Consider the following 22,295-nt stretch of genomic DNA (forward strand, 5'->3'; position numbering starts at 1 on the left):
AGTTTAGCTCATTGCTCACTTGCTTTTAAAACCAAAGAAGCTTAATGGAAGAAAAGCATACATTTACATTTAATGCTTCTATTTTATAGATCTCTTTTTCTCCAAGTGTAAGCTCCAGGCCCTTAAACTAAACAGGCTGCCAAGATTTCTGAACACTGAAAAGCAACAAGTTTATGTTAAGCGTTACTTCATGCTTCTGGTATTAATCTAACACAACACTAGACAGGGAGCTGGGGGAGAAGCAATGAAAGCTGATTTCCTTGCACACAGTGAAAATCCTGAGAAAACTGATATCTAGGACTAACTGGAACAGCTGTGCAACTGCTCTGGTTTTTTAGGAACGTATAGTTGCATAATCCTTTACTGTAATATGAAGAGAACACACAAACTTAAAGCCGTATAAAAAAGGACACACACACACCCACACTTTAAGCATGTCTATAGGGAGCAGTGTATAAAAAAAAAAAAAATAAAATAAAATAAAAATAAAAATGCCTTTAAAATTGTGCTGTAATTGGGCACTGTTTGATTACCTGGTTCAGTTAGCCGAAGTGGAGATGTTTGGACATTAATGACCCATATTTGGTCATTAAAAAGACTGTTAAATTCCTGAAGAAAGTATTTATGAATAAACAACACCAAAAAGCCTATTTCACAGACTTTGCCAGCTCTTTTATTCCCTTTGTGCTGTTTGTAATGGAAACAGAAACTATGCAAGGAATCATCCTACTAATGTGAACTCGCACAAATATTTACCCAGGAAGTCCTCCAGCAAACATTTTGAACAATTCTTTGTGATCTGAGGGTCATCCAATCAGGGCACAGAAAAAAACATGTACTTTAGGTCAGTGCTTCTCAAACTATCTGATGTGGCAGACTGGTAATTTTTTCTCCAGTGGGCTAGGGACTGGTGCCCAGTTCAGCCGGTGGCAGCAACAGCGTGTAACAGCGCTACACAAATACGCGACCAGCTGTTTCTCTCTCTTTCCTCACCTCGCACGACGTGACATCACCTGCAATGTTAGAACATATGAACTGTGGCACTATGACATATCAATGTAATGCTTCTAAAAATACATTTATTTCTTTTGCGGACTGGTGACCGGTGGCTCACAGACTGGCACCAGTCTGCGGACCAACACTTTGAGAAGCACTGCTTTAGGTGACATGACAAATTATGACCTGTAAGATAGACTGTGAAAATCAATAATAAAGGACATGGCAAATCGTTCTTAAGTAATCCATAAGAGAAATCAGTGTTACATAAATAAATAAAAAAAACCCCAATAATTCCAAATAGTACATTTGAAAAAATCTGACTCTTATTTGGGGGGGGTAGGGGTAGGGGGGATGCGCCAGGGGACAGGATGGGGGGGAGCAGTATTTTAAAAGGCTATATTCATTAAGCTATTCATTATGAATAGGTTGTCCAGTTCTTCCAAGAATAATAGCGTGTTCACTTATTTGGTTCTCTGCCATAAACATGAATATGATGGGGAAAAGGGGGGAGGAAGAGGGGAACAATAAACAAAAGAACACAATTTCTCTTTGTTACCTTCTTTTCATACTTTCTTGCTCAGTCTTTGTTCCGCTTGTTTCTCAGATGCCATATGGTCCAAAACATATGTTGCAGTAGCCAAGATTCTTCTGTGTTGATACAAAGAGAAGGAAATAATGGTACATATGTTTCAGACTGAACTCTGAATTCTGGTAGTCTACCATGGTAGATTAATGATTGATACTTCTGTGGAATAAAAAATAAGCTTTTTTTTTCTTTCCCAAGCCACAGATTCTGCACCTTTCTTCTGGCAAATAATTTTGTGTTACAAATCTTTATCTGTGTGTTGGTATGAAAAAGCAGTACGTTAAAGAAGATAATTTTAAGTCCCCCCCCCAGGAGTTAACCTCAGTCAGCTATGGCCAATTATTCTTAAAAACCTTTAATGTTACCTGTCAATCATATACCTGGTTTTAAAATAAACAGAAGCAGCATTTAAATGACCCCTTGTGTACTGATAACTGAAATGGAAGCCATCATACAAGACAGAGAGCAGTATGCCATGACTTGAACAGAAGACAAGCCACGTGCACCAGTGGATCTCCTAAGGGACTGAAAACAAGTTCAGGGACTAGGACAATGACTGGCTGCATCTGGTAGCACCTGTGGGCACTGACGGACATGCAGGCCCCGGCTCTAACTCATGGAGCTTTAAAGTGCCCCTCCCACCCGCTCCTAACAGACATTTGCCTGTTTGGTGGGGTAGAGGAGGCGGGGAGGGAATTAAGCCTGAAGCCTGCCTTTGGGGGAGGAAACAACTAATTCTCCCAGCCCCACCCCCACTCTCAGCTCTGACGCTGTCTGCAGGAAGGGATGGGGAGCAAACCGTGAGCTGGGGTTTGCCCAGCCTGAGCTGGAAGGGGAGGGCTGAGGGGGGCTGTGAGGCTCCAATCTACCTGCCCCCATTGTGGGTAAACCCCAGCCCACAACTCACTCCCCCTCCTCTCTTCCTGCAGACAGTCCCAGGGCCTGGCCAGGCTATATGAGCTTAGCTGTGATCACGTGACAGATTGACCCTAAGCAACAGAAGTTCCCCTAGGCACTCTAAACTGGAGCGTCTTCATCTGACCCCTTATTTGATGAGAGCTAATTTGTTGTGCGATTGGCCACTTTGAAAGCACTCTGCAGGCATGCACATGTATCACAGCATGGCTGTAGAGCCCTTTCAGGGGACTGGTCACATGACAAACGTAACTTCTGTCTGCATCCTGTATGTGCACAAAGGGGAGAAAGCAACTGTAAAGTAAGTGGGCAATGAGCAGAACATGGTTCAAGGAGTAAATTAAAGGATGGTGTATGCATAATAGTCAATAGAAAGACAGGCTAGAGTTTCTGATGAGTTACCTGCAGGTTCGCACTAAAGACCCTCATACCAATTTTTCCTTCTAATAAAAACAACTTAGAGCAAATTTCTTGGGCAACAAAGGTATATGATACGATCAGTTACTTTGGTTGATCATGCAAAGATTTTATCTAAGTATAATGTAGCAATCCTTACAATGGGATGCAAAAAGCCAGGGAGAGGAAGTAAATAAGCTTTGAAGGAAGCGCATAAACAGAATGTGATTTATTTACTTATAGTGGAATTTGATCACAAAGCAAACATCCTTACTTTTATAAAATAAGCTCTGACACTTTAAAAGACCAAAAATGCAGGGGAAGAATAGGACTTTAGTGGAAAAAAAATTGAAGCAAGTACATGGAATACTTTTTTCAAATGATGACAAAACTGTAGCACAAGACATGAGAGACATTAAAATATGTAAAAGTTGCAGGGTTTTTTTTTTCATTTAGATGCTCAAACAACCTCTCTCCCTCAATTATCATCTTAATAGATCAAATAACTGAAAACCTCAGTGGAGAAATCCAAACATGTAGAACAGTTTCAAACAGTCCTTTGTACTTGTGACTGCTTTAAAATAAAATCTATTTCAGCAGTTATTAACCAGTTCTGAATTTAGGACCTTTTCCATGTTTAATAGAATGGGTTAATCCAATAGAACTGGATATTCTGCTTCCAGTTTGTTCTCAAGTTCTATCCTAATGGGATGAATACGGTCTTTATGTATTTTGTGTTTCATTGTCTCTGGCATTTTGCCTGGATTTACTAATTAGATTTGGGGCTCATAGTACCCTGATACTGTATCTTTAAGGGTGAGAACTGACCGTCCCTTAGTCTCCCCCTTTTAAAAATAATAATATTCCCAAAATTTTTAATGGACATATGTTGCCAGCTTTTTCCTATGTTCCAAGGTACATACAGGCAACAAAGTTCAATTTGGTTAGGTTAATTTGGGCTGAAAAAACAGGGCCCCAGGATTTCTAGCCAGCAACTCCAGATGGAGCAACTTTCTTTGCAGACCTCACATTTTACAGTGTTTCTGTTACATCTCAAGATCTGATACTAGAAAGGCCGCCTATTTCAATTGTTTACAGATTGACTCTGCCTTACCCTATTTCTTACTCTTTCATTTTGTGGTCTTCCATAATTACCCTTCTCTACCAACCATGTTTGTGTGTGGGAATGGAGGCCTGATATAAGCTGATTTGACATCAGGACCTGATTTTGATTCCATGCCAGTCAATGGATTTAAATCACAGTGTATGACTAGTATAAATAACAACTGAACCAGGTCCATGGAGGGCCTCCAACTATTCTGAATCAATTAGCAGATCACTGATAATATACAAAGTTTCCACAATAAAATGTACAAGCTCTAGAATAAGTGCCTCATCATTCTCAGGTTTACATTGATTCGTGACTCAACAAGCTGCAGGCACCATGCTGCCAGAGAAAGAGAATAATTTATACGTTTATATCAATCAGACAAATATTCCCTAATAATTTTTGAAAGTGCTGTTTTTAAAAATAAAACCATAAAGTAACAATTTTCTAAGCTTTTTAAAAAAATAAACACTTCTCATGGCAAATTTCTTCCCTTTCCAACAAATGGGATAATACAAAGAAAAATGAAGCTTCTCTCTCTTCCCCCGCCCCTTCATCAGCGCTTGAGGGATTTACCTCCTCTCATTTTGGATTTCCTGTCTGCACTCTGAGGATACAATTTTCTGTGAGAAATATCAGATGCTCCATTGCTAATTTGTTTTCATGTCAGGCCAAACAGAATCCTGTTGTAACAATGCTCAAGTCAAAAATCATTCTTCTGGAATCAGAAATATAGATTTGTGCACTTGTCACAAGTTATTTCACTCTTCCCTACTTACTGTCAGAGTAACTGAAGTCTATTTCATTTCATATTATCTTTTAAGAAGAAATTTAAGAGAGTATGAGATGAATCAATGGCATATGGAAGTCCCCAAACCCCACTTTCTTTGCCTGTGTTGTGTGTGTGTGAGAGAGAGAGATGGGTGAACTGGGTCAGAAAAAATAAAGACACAAACCTAAACCTTGTCCCAGACTTAAAAGGAAAACTGATTTTAATGCCCCTATTTAAACTGATTTATTGTGTAATCTAAATGCATCCCAGCATTTAACTTTTTTGTAAACTTGTATTGTGAGTCCATTCACAGCATCTGATGATGTAAGGCTTGTCATCTACAAAAGCTTATGCCTTTCTAAACAAGTTGGTCTTAAAGATGCCACCCTGCCCTACCTTCTGCCTGATTTCAGAATAACATAGCTAACTACTTCTCTCTGCAAGCCTAAAAACAGAGGACCTATGGAGATGAAACACCTGCCAAGAATAAAGGGGGATGCTTAGCTGGAAGGACAAAGAAATTAGTAACTGAATGCAGAGAGACATCATCTCTGAAGCCACCTAGGAAGTTTTCATTATGGTTGAGCTGTCGCATCCAAGAACTGAGTAAACCTGAATGGAGAATAGGAAGGACGGTTATAAATATAGGAAATGAAAACATCTTTGTGAATTCAACAGCTGATCAATGCAGTGTCGAGAGATGCTTTTGCTTTGAAGGCTGGGTCCCAAAATCTGTATCCCTTCACTTAAACAGATTTCATTTCACCAGCAAATAAAGGGTACCTGTCAAGGTCTGAAATGCTGCTAGCTGTGGGAGAACTTAAGATGGTTGGCTTGCTAATAGGGTTTTGAAGTGCTTGGAAAAAACTATGCTGCTGCTTTTCTGCTCAGGCTTTGAACAGTTCAACTGACACAGGCTACATGGCCTGACCAGTTGATGAAGACAGAGAAATTCTCTCTGAAAAAGTGCAGAGGAGAAGGTATTTAGATGAGTGAGTTGAAGTATAGAGTGCAGATATTATATGGAAACCTTTCATTGGAACAGTGATAGGAAAAAGGTGAAGTTCATGTAGGGAACACCAGTAAATTTACTGGCTAGGACAGTGGTTCTCAACCTCTTTAGATTTGTGGAAACCTTTGGAAAATGCCACTCATTTTTTGAATATGAAAAATAATAGAGCAATTATTTTTGTGGTAGAGAACCCAGAAAGACCATAACGGGTCAGAATGTTTGTAACGCCATGGACTGCTTTTTGAAATCTTTAGATTCACCTTGTGAATGATGTTTGTATACAGTGCTAACATTGTGTGGCACCACCCGACCCCCTTGAAAGGATCTCAAGGCACCCCAGGTTTCCACAGAATGCTGGTTGAGAATCACTGGTCTAGAGGCTTGCATTTAAAAGATATTCATATTTTTCCAAGTATTATTAACAGTGCTTTTGTACTATTTACTGAATGTTGTGTTAATTCAGTGCTTATTGAAAGTAATTGCATAGTATTTCTTTGACAGTTTACTGGGAACCAATAGCGCTTTTCAGGGTTCTACATACAACAGACTGGCAGCTGAACTGTGTATAATGAATTCTTATAAGCTCTGAAGTAACAGTGCTACTAGCTATGCTTTGTCTGAAGTGCAAAGAACAAGAAGAGTTCCAGTAGAGGCAACCAGATCCATACTCTTGCTTCAGTATTCCAATACCCATTACATTTGCTTTTTCCGCAAGCCAAGCCTAGAAGCAGAAACCATTTCATAGTTTGTAGGGTTGGAAGGGACCTGAGCAGATCATCAAGTCCAACCCTCTGCCATGGCAGGAAAGAGTACTTGGATTTAAAGACTATCCAAAATCAGTTGATTGGTCGTTATGACAAGAAAAAAGTGGGACTCAAATATGCTGAAATTATATTATGTCTACGGATACCATGCCTTGGCTTGCCTTAGCTACATTTGTGATGCATAACCAACATGATGCTGCAGTAGTCATGGCCCAACCAGCTACACTGGAAATCTACTGAGATCTTATTTTTGCACAGGCAGTAGAGAATCTACTCTTGAAACAGAGAGAAAGGCCCTGAATTATCACCTGTTCACCATGGGTAAGGAGAAGCAGAGGCAGAATTTGGCCAATGGAATGCTAAAATTAACCTACTGGAGAAAATGCTGTAGGACTCTTAGGAGACTGATAGCCCTTTCCAACCAGTTTTTCTTTACATCTGATTACAGATGTCTGAATAAAACATTCAAGATTCATTTGCTGGATTATGGTTGCAAACAAAAACACCGCTGTTACAGTACTGGACACAATCACACTTACGTAGAGACAGAAGTGACAATTTTTGCCTGATCCAGAGGGCGGGGCATGTGTACTGGAGTCCCACTGACGTGGGGGGGGCTCTAATTCACCCAATGTTCAGCACCAGCTGGGAAGCCCTAAGAATGAGCTCCCTCCACTGCCTTTCCTCCCTCCCATCCTGAAAGCAGCAAGCACTAGCAGACAGCCCAGGCCAATGCTATGGAAACCTAGCTGTAGGCTCCCAGCCCACAGCTAGATTCCCTCCCCTCTAGAACCAACAGTGAACTTGGTTGTTTGGTCTGGGGTAATGTTGTACCTCAACACTTTGCAGAAAATGTTCTGAGTTGCAGCTGGGAGCTGAACTTCAGTCTGAACCTTTTGAATAGTTTGTGATAAAAGGAAAAATTGATGATGGATGAAAGTATTAGTTTGATATAATTCTGTTTACTTATACAAATGCACATACACTCCTGGTTCAGCACAGAAGAGTTTCCTTACTCACAGGTCCAAGCATTTTTTTTTTTTTTTTTTTTACACAGAGGGTGCATCTACAGTATTAAAGCGATGCTATAATCTTTGGTGCACTTTACAAGTGAATCAACTGCTTCCAGACTCAGTGTCTGCATGCACACCTAGGGCTGCAGCAGTTTGAGCTGGATCAGAGCAGCCCTGGGCTGGCAGGGGATCCAAAAGGGTGAGGATGAGGGAGTAGGGGCTGCCCCAGACTTTGGTTGGTGGCATTGGGCAGCAGAGGGGATGGCTGGGGCACCAGGGTGCTGAAGTGCTGGGCTAGGTGATAGGCAGCCCCCAGACTTTAGCACCATGTGCCCCAGCCAGCCCCTATCATCGTCTACACATGCATTTCAGAGAACATAGTTACTCCACCATAGGATAGTGCTGCATCTGAATGGGTTTTGAATACAAGAACAAATGCCCAGGTTTTCTGCTCTTCTGGCCTGGTTGCCTGGGGCTGGGAGCAGCGGATAAGGTGATTGGCTGTTGAGGGTCATGTGCTCCGCGCGCAGGCTCTGGCAAGCCAGGTAAACAGAGGGGGACAGAGAGAGAGTGAATGAGTGAGTGAGTGTGCGTGTGTGTGTGCGTGTGTGTGCGCACATGTGCAGACGTGCATACAATGCAGGAGCTGCTTGGGCAGCAGGGGTGGGGGGAGTGCAGTGGGCTGCAGGTCTGGAGTGAGGGGCACTGGCAGGCCTGGCAGGGGGGCATGGGCTGTGGATAACAGAGTGAAAGGCACTGCCAGGCCTGGGAGGGGGCAGGGGGCTGTGGATCAGGAGTGAGGGACATGGGAGACAGGACAGGTGACTGTGGGTTGGGTGTGCAGGGCACTGGCAGTGCCAGGGGGCTGAAGATCGGGAGTGAAGGGCATCAGCAGGGGGTGGGAGACATTGTACTGCTGTTTGGAGTGAGAGGCACTGGCAGGGCTGGGGTCAGTGGGTCCAGAGCGAAGGGCAGCAGCAGGGCTGTGGGGGGAGGGGGGACTGGATTGTCAGTGAGGAGCAACAGAATGGGCAGGGGCAAGGCACTGTCATGTCACTCCCCCCCAACAGTCCTCCACCATCATATTCCCTCTTGCCCCCTCTCCCCTGGTAACAAGTGTCCTCTTTTTTAGACATGAAAATATAGTAACTCTAATGCATGTTTAGATGCACCCAGAAACCATTTTTGAAGCATAATCCTAAGTATAAGCTAAAAAGTACTTTTCTGGCTGCATCTGGAGTTTCCCTGCTGCCTTCTTTACATGCCTTCATGGCATTTCTCCTGCTTGTCTCTCCCACAGAAATGTCATCCAGCCACCTGCATTTGCATCTGGTACACAGTCAAACCCCTCCACCCACATAACTCAAATTCCTTACCAGACTTGCTGGTGGCCTGTGTTTTGGGCGGTGGTTCCTATTGTTTCAGCTCTTTGTTCCATAAAGCTTAATTGTATTTATAGTTAGTCTGAATGAAGGGCAGCAGTTACACCCACCATCTTCAAGAAGGCCTCAACTCCATATTAAAAACTTTTAACAAAGATTAGTTCCAGAACCAGACACATGCATATGAGTACTCAGCAAGCAACTGAAATTAAGAATCTGAAAGCTACTATAGCAATAAAGAAACTAACATGACCACTAATTAGCATGTATATACCTGGAGGCATAACAGAGGTGGTCTCTTTGGAGTTCCAATCTCCTGGCCTAACCTGTAGAAAGAGATCCTGTACTGCAATGCTCCAGCTCCCTGCTCTCTTGGAGACCTTCCTAAAGTAAAGGAAGAATCTTTCCCTTTTTCAGCTTTTAAAAAAATGCAAGTAACCCTTTTGTTCCATTAGATCTTCCAACAATTTATCCTCTTACAACTGAATTCTGCACTATCATAGGCAAATACCCTTAATCTTCATGTCAACCCTTCCTGATAACTAACCCAGTGGGTAAAATGACATATTAGTCACATGAGTACACCTGGGTCAGAATATTTTGGCAACAAAAAGCCCAACACCCATGCCCACTCCTATAGGACTGGCCTAAGAATTGGAGACCCAGGGTCTAGCTCCTGATATGCCAGATTGAGAGTTACCTGGAAAGAAGGCCATCTGCTCCTAGTCAAGGTCCTGACTTGGAGTATTCTGTCTCCTAGGCCAGTGCCTTAACTACTGAAACATCTATACACTCAGATTGTTCACATTTCAGTCCCAAATCAGAAATTGATTCGGTTTCTGCTAAAATGTTCAACACGCTTTGGTATCATCCCAGTGAACCCCCCCCCACCCCAAGCCTAACTTCTAAAGCTGTTCCAAAACAGAACACTTACCCACCAGTCAGCTTTTCTAGTAATGTCTACCACAACAAAGAGCCAGCTTGCCCTTTTTTGTGCTGTTTCCAGTTAAGAGAATTTGGGTAAGCTTCAGATAAGTAGCTGAACTTTTAAATGTCTACCTATGCCACCCTTCCCAAAAATACTGGGGTTCTCTCATGGTCACTACTTTTCAGAGAGAAAACAAACTGTACTTCAGTGTGAAATACTGTCCTTTACAGAGTGAAGGCAGGTGCATAATTACTTGGAGATGGCTTCATTAATTGAAAGAAATGCATCTGTAATGCTGTGGATGGGTTCCTAGTGGAGGATTTCCTAGACCAGAGGTGGGCAAAATGCAGCCCGTGGGCCAGATGTGGCCTGCCATCCCATTCTATCCAGCCTCCAGGGCCCCTAAAAAATTTAGAAAATTTATATTTATCTGCCCCTGGCTGCCTGTCATCCAGCCCTTGATGGCTTGCCAAAACTTAGCATGTGGCCCTCCACCTGAAATAATTGCCCGCCCTGTCATAGACCATCCTGCCCTTTCTGGTAATCTTAGTTTCACTTTTCTCCTGGGGTTGCAGAAACTTTCTGCATATTCATTTGCCATATGGAATGGTTTCAATACCACTAAACAGTCCTTGCTTCTCCTGACGCCTGAACTGCAACAGGGATGACTGATCAATGACCCATTTGGCATGGTAAATTTGTTGGCTTCTCTAACCTTTCAAGCATGCATTTGCTGAATCATTTCTAGCTTTCTAAAACTAAAATAAAGGCAGAGATTATTTGAATGCTCTTGGCCAAGATTTGCTTGCATGATGAAGCATGCTAACTTTAAGTGAAATCTTAAGTGCCTGGGAATCCTGTACCCACCCTCCACTGTTAGAACCTGTTACTATTAACATTAACCTTGTGTATACAGGTCAGTCAGAATGGTTGTGAACAGAATGGTTGTTAACTGTGCAGGCTACCAACGAAAATTAAATATGTTGTGGGACTCAAACAGATGTCTCCTAGACAATGTCCATGTCTCAGCTCCATATAGCAAGGTAGGGAATCACGACTGCTTGATAACCCATGAGCTTAGTAACACCTTCATCAACAACAGTCTCAGTTGAGAAGATCTTCAAAATACTCCCTCCAATGGGAGGCTCCCCTTTCCTTGATCAGGTCTCCTCCAACCTTAGGTCTCAAGTGAGGTTGATCCCTGAGTCCTTGGACCACGGATGGCATTGGTGGCCCTGAAGAAACCACGCATATTGTGGATGTCAGTGAGACGTTGAACTTCTATAGCCTTGTCTTCCCACCACTTGTTCTTTGTATCATGGGTCCTCCTTTGGACCTCTGCCTTGGCTTGCTGGAGATTCAGTTTCTTTTGCCTGGAGTTGGTGTTTGCCAAGCACAAAAAGCCTTGAGCTTGTGATTGATCAACTCTTGGTCATTCTTATTAAACCAATTTTGATGGTTCCTGGTAGAGAATCCAAGAGTCTTCTCACAGGTACTGATGACAGTGGCTTTGAGGGTGTCCCACACACTGCTGACATTCTCCCATTGTTGTTGATTGGAATTCACCAGTTTTGGTTTTTTTGGTGAGACACTGGTGGAAGAGGTCTTGTTTGCCTGGGCCCTTGAGTCCTTCAATGTTGATCTTCCGTCAGCATTGCTTCTGCCACAGCCATCATTTGGGAGCCAGGTTGAGTGACATAACAGAGTGGAGTTCATTAATTCTGATAGGGAACTCCATAAAGTCAGTGTTCTCATTCCTGTTTACCCTTCCAGAAGAAGATATAGTTGCCTCCATGTTCTCTGAGCTGCGCATCTCTTGTTCATTTGGTCTCATGTTGCAGTTACATCAATGTTGTGTCACCTGAGTTCTCAGGCCACATTTGCAGTGCAGCACTCTGGGTGTTCATTATTAGGGTTGTCCATGAGGATCCTGATGTTCTACGTCCCGAAAATAATAGTGCGTCTTCGCTGGTATTTTCAACTGCAGTGAAGGTGATTCCACTGGATGTGATTATCAGTCAGGAAGAAATACAGAATAATGTATTAGGCTATGTCTAATGCTTAGGGCACCTTTTCTAGCCCCTTCTCCATGTTGGGTGAGCAGAATGGATCCTAAAGAGGTCTGCTCAATCACATTTACAGCTGCTGAATTGCACTCCTCTTTCATCTAACTGCTAGACCTTGTAACTGCAGCCTTTGTTCCAGTTCATGACTAGGGCTTCCAGACCTCACAATCCTGCTCCCATTGCCATTACCTGGCCACCAGAGGGCTTGAGCTATATGCTGGAAAAGCTGTGTTCATGGAAGATGACTGTGCAACACTTCTCTTATCATGGAGAAGCTGCTGCATGTCAGTTTCCATGCAGCTCTTGACAGCAGGGGACCTTGATCTAATGGTAAGGGGACTAAGACAACTGGGGACCTTGTTCTGCTGAGGCCTTCATCTGCCTTTGTGGCCATGGAGATTCTAACACCTTCTTCCACCTGTTCCACCGTCAATAACTTGTAGACCCATGGCTGATTATAGTGGTTGTACTCACCATAGCACAGCACCATCACAAGATATTTGTGGCTTTTCAGGAAGGAAACTGTAGCAGGGCACTGGGTCCTGGGCCCTGTTATGGTCAGTATTTGGCAGCCAAACCAAAGCTCACCTGGGGATTTACCTCAGGGTCCAAGGGCCACGGTGCAGGCTCCAGAGATGTGCGGCCAGTCACCCAGAAAGTGGCCAGGTCTGAAGTGGTTGGCTGAGGTGGCACACTGCCATGTGCTACTGGAGTGGGCTTCCATTTGCATCTGGGAGTTCTGCCAGAAGCTCAAAGGGGCTACTGACACATCTTCACATCCCCCAGAGAGGGGGAGGAGAAGACATGAGACAAAGCCAGGATGCTGGAGCCAAACTTGGAACCAGGAGCCAGAGTCAGAGATGGAGCCAGAGTGGGGTGGCAAGGTACAGCCCAAACTAGACTCGAAATGGGGCCTAAGGAAGGGATGTCCCTTGACTGAGTAGTGGCCAGTGGGAGTGATCAATATTAGTGAATGAATGAGGACTGGCAAGATGGGTAAAGACCTACTGAGAAGACAAGTGAATGCATCAGCGAACCAGCAGGTGATAGAGCTGCTGATTGTTGGCATTGTTAATTAAATTAAGTCCCTGAGTGGGGCATGGACTATGCAGTAATGCGGAGCGTGGATATTTGATAAATAGATGAGTTGATAAACTCTAGAAAGAATACTGGGGTAAAGACAACAGATGATTGAGTTAAATGAGCTGGTGCTTGATGGTGTATCATTTGAAGGCTCCCAAGGAGGGATGCCCATTACCAGCAACAAACTAAGGAGAACCTAAATGTAGAAAAAAATGGGTCCCAATCCAACCATAGGGAAAGACGAGGGCACCCAATGATAGGTCCCCACTGAGAAGATGAGCTGGGAGCTTTGAAGTATGGATGGAAAGGCTAAGACCATAACCAAGATCTACCTGGGAGTGAGAAGATGTAGGGTATAGGGGAGAAGGAGCCCTGCAAAGAAAAGCTTTACCCCCATGTTATCCACTGATCATGGATAACACTTCACCTCCCTTTTCTCTTTTCAAACTTTTGAAACAACAAGGCGTGGCAGACACATAAAAAGGGAGACTCCAAATGGGAGGAGAGTGAGTGAGCAAGATGTCCCACCTACAGAAACAGCTGCCATCTTTGGCTCTCATCACATCCTGGTGGTGTTGCTGCTACTTGGTCTGTGGCCACTTATTCATAAGAGTTACCTCTGCTTATTTCTCAGCTCACCTTCCCTGAAGCTCATTCCACTATCTGCCACCTGTGGACGTGCTGGGTAGCAGTACAGTTCTGCCCCACAGGGGTGTGACTATAGGCTCTACTTACACCAAGGGAGCACTACTTAGGCAATAATTGCAAAGCACTTAAAATAAATGAATCCTAATTACACTTTAAAATCATATTTATAGTTTTTATATAATATTTTATCTCCATTTAAACTATGGCATAGTGAAGTTTAGCGGTTTGTCTAAACCACACATTGAATTGAGACAGTGGAAGAGAGCTGAACACAGAGCTGAGGTCTCCCTTTCTGCTTTCTGCTCAACAAAAATGGCTTCCCTGCAAAGTTACAATATAATTTATAGCTTCCTATGCTATAGCAGATTTCTTCACAAAGAGGTATCCCTTTTAAATAGTGAAAAATACAGAATGCCAAAACACAGAAAATATGAACTTGCTTACATACAGGTATTATAATTTAAGAAGGTCTTGTTACTATATTAGGATCTGAGGTTGGAGAGCCAGGATTTCATTGGTGTTGTGTCAAAACAAGAACAGAAGCCATTTAGAAGGCCAAAGCACACTAAGGTTGTACACAGTCTACTTGTTGTTATCTTTTGATTGGATTTGTAGTTAGGAGTGAGATTAATTAATCAATGAGACCATTCCAATCACAACTCAAAAGCTTTACTAGGATACACAATAGCAAAGACTTATTGGTGCTAATAAAGACAAAGCTCATGCAGCCTTGGATTCAGGAAGAACAGATCTGCTGGCCAGGTCTCTCTGCTTTCCTAGGGACTCTTGCTGAATGGTTTTTCCTACTGAGCTTTGGGAAAGGTCCAATTTGTTGCTTGCCCCAGACCCAATATTTATAGATTCAACATGCTAATAATGCATCAGTGATTAATTTTATTTTGATTTCTTCATTTTGGTGGAACTTTTGGAACTGGATGGAACCATATTTTAGTGACCCTGGGAAAGGGGTCAAGGGGGCAACCTAGCTAAGACTCTTTGGATGTTTATACACATGCTCCAAGTGGAGGCAGTGCTTTAATATCCCTGTGCTGAAAAATGGCAGCAGCAGGGGTGCTTTAACTAACGCTTGTCAAATGAGCTTTAGTTAAAGTGACCCACCACCATTTTTCAGTGTGGAGATGCAGATTTACCTGATGCTGGAGTCCACTGGAGTGCGGAAATTACCATGCTCCAACAGACTCACTTAATCGAGTCTGCTCCAGCATGCTGTAATTAGAGCACATAGGAGCAGCCTCGCTGCACATGTATAGGCACCCTTTATTTTTAGGTGTTTGACCCCAGTCTGTTAATCATCTGGTAACCTTTACTTTAATCAAGATCTTGTTAACCAATTGAAATTTATATTTTTGAGACAGCAGCAGGACATATTTTTTAATCTTCTTTATGGCTTATCTTTTGGCCCTTACTCAGTTATTTACTAACCAAGGCCTGTGGCCTGACAAAGCTGTTTCATCATTTTCATCCTCAAAGCTGCCTTTGTATCTTCAATAATTTCAATGTGTTAGCAAAAATACATTCATTATAGAAAAATAACTACTGATACATTTGGTCACCTTAGTTATTAATGTTTTAGGATGCAATTGTAATATAGAGTATATAGCATACAGGCTCTTGGCTTGCTGTTCCAGTGCCAGATTATGACATGATGAGGCCCTAAACTATGTCCATTTTAAGAGGCCACATACAATAAAAATAATCCAATGTATGTATATTTTTGTCATATTAAAATCAAAATGTCTATATTTGGAGAGTAATTTTCCCATATCTCCTTTATTTACCAACTAAATATTATAAAACTTGATATTGAGTCAGGCTTTTTTTTAAATTTAGGGGCCTCTCATACTGTGAGGCCCTAAATTGTATCTTAAGTAGTCTAAGCCTCAGTCTGGCACCGTTCTGTTCAGGCATATTTCCCCAGCTTTGACTTAGGTTTCCTGTGAAAATGGCCAAGCCTGACATCCACACTTTCCCTGCAATTTGGTTATGCTTTGGATAGCATATGTTTCATTCAAGTTATAGTGTGTTTTGTCATCCCTGGCTCATGCTGCACTCCCAAATTACATTAATCCATGCTAAAATAGGTTATGCTGTGTTCTTTATTACTCAATCTTATGCCAAACACATGAAGTAACTACACTGGCCTCAATTAGCATAAAATGATGCAATGCACAAAGTGTCAGCCAATGCCAGAAAAGAAGGCAGAATAGTCTCCTTGACCTGGCTGTTCTTGGGATAATCTACTTGTGAATCAAGAGCCAAGTACTCAAGTCAAGCCTGACTGACTAGTTACAACTAATTAACTTTACATGGCCACCATTTATTCTTGGAAAGTGACAAGTGGCACCAACCTTTGTACTCCTTATTACATTTAATTGGTACCAGACAAACTACATTTCCTTAGAAATGCAGCATTTCACCTATTTTATTAATAAATATGTACAAAGATTAAATTCACCATGAACAATGCCTTATGTAAGAATTCTGACTATTACCAGAGCGATTAATTTTATGCAGATGAAAGGATAAGATGATGAGAATTTGGAGGAACATGTGATGGGCTGTGGTTGGCTCCTCTGCATGGTCATAGCACAAGTCCTCCTGAGTTACATAATTTGGTTAGGAAATAAATCAAGGATATTTTAAAGTCACCATACAAAAATGTACATGGAAAAGTACTTACATTTATCTGCATGGCATGTGCAATCCTTTTAAGGTATTATTTCATCTAAAAGAGAAAAAGAGGCCTGAGTTCTTGCGTGAATGCCTTTCACATTTATTAGGTTTATTTTTCCTCATGAAATATCTTCAGTTGTCAAAGACTCGGCCCAGACCCAAAAAAGCACAGAAATCTAAGCACAAAGGCATGCAAATTTCCAAGAGCAAGGACCTAACAACTGGACTGGTGCCACCTTGTTCCCATTTCTGCACAGCTCATTTTGGTGAGGGTGTCATCTAGTGGGGGAAAAAAAAAGATTTTTGTTCAGGTAAAATGAGTTTGGAAAGCTGTACCTGACTCAGATGGTATCATTGCCCCCTTCAACTTCTTTGGCAACATTTTAAATCCAGACTTCAAAGGAATCACTCCCAATTTACATTAATCCATGCTAAAATAAGATATGCTATGTTCTTTATTACTCAATCTTGTGCCAAACACATGAAGTAACAAACCTTACTGAAATTATACTAAAGCTAAATCAGGTTTCATGAGCCCCTGGGAGCAGACAGCAAAATATTTTTTCTCCTTACTTAAAACCATAGAAAAGTAGGACTGGATGAGACCTTACATCATGAAGTTCAAGGTCATGTAGGTTTAGGCAGAATCATCCCTGAGTAAAGTATCTCAGCCCAGTGTCTGTCTAATCTGTTCTTGAAAATTTACAATGATGGAAACTACACAGCGTCTCGGGGTAGCCTGCTCCAATGCTTAACTGCACTCGCAGTGAGAAAGTTCTTTCTAATCTCCAATTTAAATCTCCTCTGCAGCAGTTTGAGGCTATTCCTTCTAGTCCTGTCTCCTATGGCTACAGAGAATAAACTTTCTCTATATTGTTTAAAACACTCTTCAGCCATTTGGAAACTGTTATCAAATCCCCCCTAAATCTCCAGACTAAGTAATCCTAATTCTTTCACACTCTCCTCATAAAGCATGTTTCCCAGACCTCTAGTCATTTTTACTGCTTTCTGCTAGACTGTGTCTAATCTGGCCAATTCTTTCTTGAAGTAGTGTAAGAACCACCTGGCCTTTCCTAATTGAAACCATCTAACTTCTCCAAGTAATTCCTAACCTGTTCTTCCACTTCTCTAAGACTCTTTTCTCCTTCCATATCCTGCCAACTGCATTCATAATGTAGTAGCTGACCGTATTTACAAAGACTGAAGAAGGCATTAAATACTTCAACCTTCTCTGCATCATCTATAACTAGATTGCCTTCTAGAGAGCCTGTATACAAAGACACTCTTCTTCCTGTTTGTTAGATTGACCCCATCTCTTTCCATTGCCCCACTGCCCCACGGTTCAAGAAGCCAAAGCTCTGAAAGCAATGCTGTCTATACAGCCACCTGTTGATCTGGCTCCCAACAGGCAGTAGACCTCCAAGGCACTACGTCAGGCTGGAAATCGAAGGCTCCATCTCCTACAGGAGGGAGTCACCTACCATCACCACCTGTTGCTTCATCTTGGTATCCATGGTCTTGATCCTCCCACACCTTGTGGTACATCATTTGTCCTCTGCTGCTGCTGGAGTAGGCTCCTTTTGTTCAAAGCCAGGGCTTCATATTTGTTCACCAGCTGGACAGTCACACGTTCAGAAGAGAAGTGCTGCCTACTGCCAGATGTGACAAGCTGCCAGCTTCCACATTCCTGAATATTCAAGTCGTCTTTGTCCTCTAATGTCTTCTCTGACTGTCTCTCTTCCATGATACTGGAGGTCTTGTTATGCACTGAGTCAATGAAGGCCTCATTCTCATGGAAGCTTCTGAACCTTTTTAATGCCTTCTGCAGCTCTCTTACCTATGTCCTGAGAGAATCCCCTAGGAGACACATCCTACAAGCATTCCCCCACCTGGTTGTCCCAGGCAGAGACACGCAGGCCACAGTCCCTGCAAAGCCAGACCAAGACCTGGGTAGCAGCTCCAGTGGTCAGTGACACTCCCTGCCTAGAATCTTCCCAGTTACAGGCAGAGGAAAGGCTAGAAGTGGCAGGGGCTTTGTCATTGCAATATTTTCTGGAAAGCCTATTGATTCTCCCACTATCTCCTTCCTCTTCTGCTGCTACCTCCTAGAAAAGTCCCTCTTCCTCCTTTACTTGCTTCCAATAAGCAAATGGACAGTGAAAGAAGGGTAAAAAAGAGCAGCTGGACAAACTCTTGCAAAGCCCATTTAACCTCTCCCTCCTGGTTTGCCAGCCTGGTCATTCACTTCTGATGTCACTGAAGTTCCAGCTGGCTTAGCCTTTCTGCCTAGTCAAACCCAGCCTCTTTCATACTGCTCTCAACTGCTCAGTTCAGCAGAAGACAGCTCCCTTCTGCTCGCTGCCCCAAGCAACCTTGCAAAATGGAAACCAAGCTGAAACTATATCACAAAGTCTAAATCAGGCAAGTCTCCCAGGCTAGGTACAGACAGCCAAAAAATCCAAGGCTGAATCAATTCAGTCTTTGCAGATGAGTTTAAAATGCACTGATTAAATTGAAACAGAAGTGAAAGACATTTATCTTTGATAAATGCAGCCACATGCCTGCAATGGCTCAGGCCACAAGCTGGAGGGTGGAGGTGGTGGCGGGGGGAGATGAGGGCTAGAGCAGAGCTCTTTGGCTGTGCTTTCACTTCTTCTTCCTGCTGCCCCCAGGGTCTCTGGGATTTGCTGTCCAGAATTACAATAGCAGGACTCTTTAGGGTTGCTCATCACTTCTTCCTGCTTCCAGGTGCCTCTGGGATTTGTAGTCCACAGTTGCAGCCAGCAGTAAATTTGGGTGGGGGAAGGTGTGTTTAACCCCCCTCCCTGGCCCCAGGCCCTTGCTGGGGTTTGCCTGTGGGGAAGGGGGGGGGGGTCAGTCCCCCCTACACACTGGGATGCATCCCCAGCCAGGCTTTCCCCTCTCACCCCCTTGCTCACTGCTTTAGTTAGGGAGCAGAGGGGCCAGCCCGGCTCTCTGGGGCAAACAGTACAGCCCAGCCCAAGACTAGAAAGCATGCTAGGATGCTGGGGGCTCTGACTTGACCAGGAAGGGGTCTGGGACAGAAGTTTCATAAATCAGTTTGACCCAGATCAGTCAAGTCTGATACTACACTCAACCAGGTTTATCGTAAACCAGTTTCAGCCATTTTGAAACTGGTTTATGTGCACTGAACTTCTGTTCTGTTACAGGTTTAAACCAGTTTCTGATCACTTAAACTGGTTTATGTGTAACTTCTGTCCCTAGCCCCACTCACAAGCACTCACAAATTCTGTTATCAGAGAACTAAGATGTCCTGCTCCTTTCCCAAGTGGGAATCCCCATTCAAAAGTCCCTGTTTTCTGGCCTCTGTTTGCTCCTTCACGTCATGCCAATGGTAATTTTTTGTCTCAAATAAAAATCCTGCTTAGGCAGCAGAAAGCCCAGCACAGAATGTCCCTAGGGGCAGAACTCTGCTGTCTCCAGAACCAAGGTTGTAAGCCGCGTGGAAAGCTTGCATTTACTGCAGCATTATTGTGGAAGAATTGATGACTGCAGTCACTAGGGCTTTCAATCCATTAACTTTAACCTGCACTAATTTGGGTCTAAGAAGCATTTATTGTGTGTGGAAAAGCATTCGAAAAGCAAATAATGTTCATGTGGGCAATGAGTTTTGTCAGAAAAAAAATTCTACTGACTATTAGGAAGGAAAGAGAGCTCACTGAGCATTATGGATGCTTCGGTGTGACCTCTTCTAAAACAGGTGGACAAAAGGACAAAGCTTACTGGGAGAAAATATAGAAAAGGACAGATATTAAAAGGCAGTAGGGCCTGAAGTGCTGGAGGTACCAACAGGGAAATAAAAATTACAAGGGTGCTCTTGGATGGGACAAGACACTTTTTTAGTATCCAACGAATTATTCTTCTTGAAATAATTTACAACAGTTTTTAAAATCATAGTGCACTGCTCCTTCAAATCCATTCCTGGTGCTCTTAACATCTACCTTAGGTTCTTGTCCTCCTCCCATGTGTCCTTTCATTGTCTCCTGTACTGCCTGGTCAACAAGGCAGTTGTTTTGCCATCAAACTTTAATTCAGCAGTGTCCCATCATGGCTGCTTAATGTTATGACTGCTTCATGTTGGGGCCACTTTGATTGCTGTCTTCCACCAAAGCTCCTGTCCCAACATTTCTGAAGGGCAGTGTTTCCTGTTATTCGTGTTCAATCTTTCTCTGTCCAAATTTAAAAAGCTATCAGAACCCAGACATTCAATTAAACTGAGTTAATTTATCTATGCTACCAACAGATGTTGTATTTGTCCCAGGAGAAAACCTTCTCTCCCAAGACAAAGCGTGATCTTTTAAATATCCATGTCTGTTACCCAGGAAGAAGCCTTAAAAAGAATGAAAAGTGCTAATAGTTTGTCTCAGGATATTGCAAAGTGCATGTAAATAGTCATCCTGGGATTGCTGAACCAACTGGAAGGGCTTGCTAAACCCCAACTGAAAGGGTGATACGGGTATGCGCCAGTCTTGGGACTTTTCTGTTCAGGGACAAAAACAGGCAAAACTAGTCCCAGGAAAATGCAACATGTGTTTATAGCCCTACTGTTATAATCTGATGCCCAGGTCATCCTTTTATTTTTCATTAGGTTGTAAACCTGTGGGACTTGCCTTATCACCTTCCTGCGTTTGTATAACACGGTACAAATCATGGGGCCCTTTGAGCCCCTTGATACCAGCTGGGGCTTTGGGTAATACCTTAACAGAAAACTCTCTCACATCAGACCAAAACATATTGCAAGTCAGCCACTCTATAGTCAGAACAAACTATGCATCAAGATTCCAAGTCAGCCACTCTTTAAGTTAGGACATAACACAGTCCAGGTTGCCACAGCAGTATTTCAATGCCCTTGGGAGTATTTCTTAGGATGGCAATTACTCAATCACATAATGGTTTTTAACCTCACAACCCCTGCCTAGATAGAATGGACAGTGCTCACTTACCAGGCAGCACTGCAAATCTTTCATTTTTTCTTGAATTCTTCAGCATCTGGCCCCAGGCCTTTCTTACTATATATTATTGAAACCAATTCTGAAGACAGAATTAAGAATTGTTTCATAGGTATTTAAAAGCACTTACCGTTTTAGTACCTAGATGCTTCACAAACATTAGCCTAATGTTTATTGAGCTAATGAAGAATCCTTTGCTTTTGAAAGCTTCTCAAATTTTCTCTCACCCATATAGTTAGTCTAATAAAGGATATCACCCACAAAAATCCTTGCCTTTCAAAAACATTAAAGAATGCATCCTCAAAACACCCCTGTGCATTGGGGTGGTGGATCTCTGTTTTACAAATAGGAAGCAAATACAAAAAAATTAAAAAGTAAAATGTTTCCAATAATTTTGAGTGCTTACTTTGAGGCTACTAGGACCTGATTTCCCTGATCACTTCACGAAACTGAGTATTTTACCTATTCAAAGCATAGCTCCATTAGCTTCAGTTTCAACTGCGACTGCTCTGCACTTGTGCAAATCAAGCCATTAGGGGGCACGTCTACATGAGACGATAAATGTTCAGTAGACTAATTCTACTGTGAATTAGTGTGTCACAGCAAAAGCTGTGCTACTGCGCTAATGCATAGTAAAATTAATCTACTGTGAATTAGCATAACTAAAAAGGCATGCACTGACACTAGTGTGCAATAGTACTGGTTACTGCACATTTAGTTAGTACCTGTTATTACAGGTATTAAACGTAATGCACCGTAACTACAGTGCATTAGTGCACATGTGGACATGCCCAGGGTCTCCAGTTAGACTTGGAGAAGCTGAGAAATCCATGACTAGGCAAAGCAATTGTGAAAAAAGGGTGAAAGGGCTCCCCTACTTTCAGTTCCAGGGCTGGACCCTATGCTGGGAACTGCAATTACAAGGAAATTCTTAAGAG

At 42.7% G+C, this 22,295-nt stretch overlaps 1 long non-coding RNA gene across 1 annotated transcript; it reads right to left on the reverse strand.

The window, feature by feature from the left end:
* Positions 1 to 692: 692 nt before the first annotated feature.
* Positions 693 to 16,527, reverse strand: LOC149874198 (uncharacterized). Its single transcript, XR_016439903.1, has 3 exons — positions 16,374 to 16,527; positions 1,556 to 1,647; positions 693 to 1,013 (listed from the first exon to the last, which is right to left on the reverse strand). It is a non-coding gene; the product is annotated as an uncharacterized LOC149874198 (long non-coding RNA).
* Positions 16,528 to 22,295: the final 5,768 nt, after the last annotated feature.

Source organism: Crocodylus siamensis, chromosome 1 (genome assembly GCF_052110815.1).
Source record: "Crocodylus siamensis isolate JL-2025a chromosome 1, ASM5211081v1, whole genome shotgun sequence".
NCBI lineage: Eukaryota > Metazoa > Chordata > Crocodylia > Crocodylidae > Crocodylus > Crocodylus siamensis.